A 5034-nucleotide genomic window follows, 5' to 3' on the forward strand; every position below is an offset into this window, starting at 1 on the left:
TAGGCTCTAAGTCCAGCAGATGCACACTCCCTAAGACTATGGTGATCAGGTCAGGAAGGCAGGCTTCTCCTGGGGTGGAGCTGACAGCCAGCTGAGGAGAGGGTCATAGGAGGAAGTTGTGGCTCCCGCCAGGGTCAAGATGTGGCTGGAGAGTTTGAGAGCAGTGAGGAAGATGCAGAGGATCATGCAGAGGAAGGGCTGGAATGTAAGTCCAGGTCCTCATCAGGCTGTCAGTATGAGGGCATCAGTGTCGGCTGGCTGAATGTCTGTTCATTGGCTCCACTATTTACACCAAATTTGGGGGCTTTTGACCCCCTCACTTTCAATCCTTATCAGCTGCCACCAAGTCTCTCAGTGTCCTCATTTACCCTGGAGTTAAAACATCTGGCCTGGTGGCCCCACCCTGATCTTTTCACCTTTCCCCCTTATCTGGGGGGAGGACAGAATGCCAGAGGCTTCACTCAGGGTTTATGAGGGTGGGGAGAAGGGACTGTTTGTGCCTGAGGGCCACACTGGAGGGTTCTGTTGGGCGAGCCTGGTGAGACTGCAGGTTTCAAACTGGAGTTTTAAAATGGAGTTGCTAGGCTCAGGCCCAAGGCCATCCTCACACCAACATCCTCAGACTTTTTAATTTTTTATTTTGTGACACGGTGTTCTTCTCTTATGAGAAACACAGTCCTCAAAGTTTACAGCAAGCCAGGAGGATAATAGCAACAGACAGGAGAGAAAAATCTAGCCATCTGTTTTTGCTTGTTATTCCATTGGAAGGCCTCCATTGATCTTATATTCAGACATTTTGTTTGCATAGTTTTTTTTGTTTTTGTTTTTGTTTTTTAAAGGGCTGGAAGATCGAGAGAAGTCCCCGTCAGATGGGGAACAGGGAGCCATACATACTTGGAATTCCCTCTTGCCTTCTATCTTCTCTCTGGATTAAGAGAACACTATCTTTCCTTTCTGTAGGCTCTCATAATAACAGCAATTAACATTTTAGGGGGGGCATATTATGTAATACTTTATGTTAATGTTTTACAGCTTTATGTTAATGATTCAATCCCACAATAAGTAGTAGGCTGTTACTGGCTGGATTTTGCCCTCTTCATTCAGATGCTGCGGTCCTGACTGTGGTAGATATCTCAGAAGGTGACTGAGTTTGGAGATTGGGCATTTAAAGAGGTAATTAAGTCAAAACAAGGGCATTAAGTGGCCCTAATCCAATATGACTGGGCCCTAATAAGAGATTAGAGTCAGGTGACACACATCTATCCGGCATCTCCAGCTACTAAAGAGGCTAAACCAAGAAAATTCTAAGTTTGAGCCCATTGTGGGTTATTTAGAGAGACTCTGTATGAAAAATGAAAAAAATAAAAAGGGCTGGGGATGCATCTCACTGGGGATGCAGGCAGAGTCCCTCTGGGTTCCATTTCCACTACCACAAGAACAGAATAAATAAGAGACTGGGATTCAGACAGGCATGGGGGAGAGACCATATGAGGACACAGGGAACTGAGTGCCGAGGAGAAAGGTGTGAACTGAAGTTGAAGAAACTGAATCTGTATTAAAGATCCTACAGACTGACCTTGGCTAACTAGAGCATCATGATTGTTGGACAAAGGGAATGGTGTAGATCTTGGCTCTCTGGCTTATATTTAGTCCCTTTTAGAAGCCATTTACTGTCACTCTCTGTGTCTAACCTAACATCCTCATGACTTCTAGATGAAACTCTTGCAATATATCATTAAACTTGACTCACCTCTAGCCTTCAGCAACCCCAAAGCTAAGAATTCAATAAAGATAACATCTGAGCCGGGCATGGTGGTAGACATCTGTAATCCCAGCCATCAGGGAAGCTGAGGCAGGAGGATCAGCTGGCTTTAGCAATTTAATAAGGCCCTAAGCAACTTGATGGGACTGTCTAAAAATAAAAAGGGCTGGGGATGTAGCTCAATGGTTATGTACCCCTGGGTTCAGTCCTGATACCAAAACAAAACAAAAACAAAAAAACCACCTTCTGAGTTGAGGCATTGCACACCTGTAATCCCAGCTGCTTGGGAGCTTGAGGCAGAACAATTGTCTCAGCAACTTGGTGAGACCCTGCCACAAAATGAAAAATAACAAGGACTGGGGTTGTGGCTCAGTGATACAGCCCCACTGGATTCAATTCCCAGTATTGAAAATAAAATGACAACATCCAAATCCTATAGAAGGGAGTGGGGTGTGGTGGCACACAACTGTAATCCCAGTGGTTAAGGAGGCTGAGACAGGAGAATTGCAACAAAGCCAGCCTCAGCAATTGTGAGGTGCTAAGAAACTCAGTAAGACACTGTCTCTAAATAAAATACAAAATAGGGTTGGGGATGTGACTCAGTGGTCGAGTGCCCCTGAGTTCAATCCCTGGTACTAAAAACAAAACAAAACAACAACAACAACAAAAAAAAAAAACCCTAAATCCTATAGAAGGGATTTACCTGCCTTGCAGTAGCCTGCCTACTTGATGGCCTCACCCGTGTATTTTATAAACACATTTATTCATGAATTTTTTTTGTTCTGTAACTATAAAAGTTCAGGAAACCTCTTCCATGATGGAACATGTCATTCAGGGTAACTTGAATTTGTGCTCCTGGATCATGGTAACTTATATTTAGCTCAGAATACACTACTGTGTTATTTCCTTTGAAGCAGAGTTGTTATTTTGCATGGAAAAAAGCCTCAGGATTGATATTGTTCAAATTATATTGTTGTGTGCATGTACAAATATGTAACAACTCCCATTAATATGTACAACTACAATGCACCAGTAAAAAATGTGGAAAAAGAAAGTCAGAAGAAACCAACACGGGGACACCTTGGTATTGTGTGCATGCTATGATATTAACGTAGATCAAGCGTGTTTGGTGTTTCCACAATGTCAAGATTTATTGAACAACAGTAAATCCACAGGCCACACTACTTTCATGAGTGGCAGTTCATTGAATACTTGGGGGTCATCTGCTAAGTCGTAAGACAGATAATCACAGGTTCTTGTATTACAATCTTAATTTCTAATATCTATTATACTCAGTCACAAATCACATGCCACACAATTTTATACATATATGGTTCAGGCGGCTAAACTGAGAGCAAAGGTAGAGAGCAGAGAGCTGCAAAGAGTCACTGTAGATGATCGGGAAAGATTAGGACCCAGCCAAAGAACTTGTCAAGGCCCAGAGCTGTCAAAGCATGGGGACTCATTCTAGGCCAAGGTCTGGATAGATGGCAGTTTCACTGTGTCAGCTTGGTATGCCAGCTTGGAGTGGGACTCACGTGGTCATCCCAGGCAGGAGGAACAGCACTCTCTTAAAGCCAGATGATAGATTCAGAGGTTCCTCACTTTGCCCATTTTCCTGGGTAAGACTTATGGTGAGTGACCAGATGACAGGGTCAAGGTGTCACTGTGTCCATTCTTAGGTGCTCCTCTTTTATGGGCCTCAATGAGGACATTGCATCCTTCACTGGTCTGGTGTGTTTGAAAACTTTGTAGGCCTAGTTTTTTTCTGATATGAGTTTGATAAGCCCACGCTTCCATGTACTTCTAATTAATTTGATAAGTTTATAGATGTGGGTTCTTTTTGGCATGGTTGATTTATTTATCACTTTGTGCCAGGCAGATGGTGGCTGTTTACTTGTACAAAGAAGACGCAGAGCCATGCCACCTCAGCACTTGAACTCACAATGGAGTAACTCATGGTAAACTACTGCTTAAAATTAAAATTCAATATTAACCAGTTTTCCTTTTTCTTTTTCTGATTTTCACTGTGTTATTCTTTCTGTAGGAATGATGTTTATTGAACTGTTTTAGGTTCACCAAATCTGAGCACCATCCACACCTGTAATCCCAGCCATTCGGGAGGCTGAGGCAGGAGGATCCCAAGTTCAAGGTCCGTCTCAGCAATTCAGCAACTTAGTGAGATCCTGTCTCAAAAAATAAAAGGGGCTTGCATGTGGCTCAGTGCTAAAGCACCCCCTGGGTTAAATGCCCAGTATCCCTAGGTTATATCCAACCTGATGTTAATCACAGTCAAAGCATTTTTAATTGCATATGTTATATTTTCATTTTGAATTTTCCATTAGGTTCTTTATATTTATATTTTATATTTTCTTCTTATATTTCTTTCAGCCACTATTTATGTCTTTTCCTGCAGACACTGGAACAAATACATCTTTGCTGTTTCAAATACTTTGTCCATTAACTCCCAATGTCTGGGTCATTTGTGGGTCTCTTTCTGTTGACTTATCTTTCTGCTCCCTACATGTCATGGTTTTCCATTTTGTTGGAAATCTAATAATCTTATGATATACTGAACAAATTTTATGGAGGATAGATACAAAGGAAATCAAACCTGGGTACCTCATTGACAAACTGTTGAAAACCAAAGATAAAGAGAAAATTTTCAAAGCAACCAGGGAAAATGGATCCATTACAGCAGGGGAATTAGATAAGGACAGCTGATTTCTCACCTCAATGGAGGCTAGAAGACAACGAAACTGCAACCTTGAAGGGGTCAAGGAGAACAAGTCCACCTAGAATTCTGCATCCAGTGAACACATCTTTAAAAAATGAAGATGCGGGCTGGGGATGTGGCTCAAGCGGTAGCGCGCTCGCCTGGCATGCGTGAGGCCCGGGTTCGATCCTCAGCACCACATACAAACAAAGATGTTGTGTCTGCCGAAAACTAAAAAATAAATAAATAAATAAATAAGAAGATGAAGTAAAGAAACTTCTGAGTAAGTCAAAGTTGAGTGGATTTGGCACCAGCAGACCCTCACCACAGGAAATTCTGCAGGCTGAAAGGAAGTGATAGCAGTTGGAAATTTAGTGGTAATCAAGGGAGGGAGAGAGAAAGGGAACACTGGGAGCGGTAAATAAGTATATGAATAATTATTTTCAAAGCCATCTATTTTCAGGGCCAGGGTTTGTGCTCAGTGGTAGAGCACTTGCCTAGCATGTGTGAGGCACTGTGTTCTATCCCTGGGACCACATAAAAATAAAATCAAGGT

At 42.4% G+C, this 5034-nt stretch overlaps 1 long non-coding RNA gene across 1 annotated transcript; it reads left to right on the forward strand.

Moving 5' to 3' along the window:
* Nucleotides 1–1096: 1096 nt before the first annotated feature.
* On the forward strand, nt 1097–4664 carry LOC125610402. Its single transcript, XR_007340425.1, has 3 exons — nt 1097–1173; nt 3641–3723; nt 3836–4664. It is a non-coding gene; the product is annotated as an uncharacterized LOC125610402 (long non-coding RNA).
* Nucleotides 4665–5034: the final 370 nt, after the last annotated feature.

The sequence above is a fragment of the Marmota marmota genome, unplaced genomic scaffold (assembly GCF_001458135.2).
Source record: "Marmota marmota marmota unplaced genomic scaffold, marMar, whole genome shotgun sequence".
Classification (NCBI taxonomy): domain Eukaryota; kingdom Metazoa; phylum Chordata; class Mammalia; order Rodentia; family Sciuridae; genus Marmota; species Marmota marmota.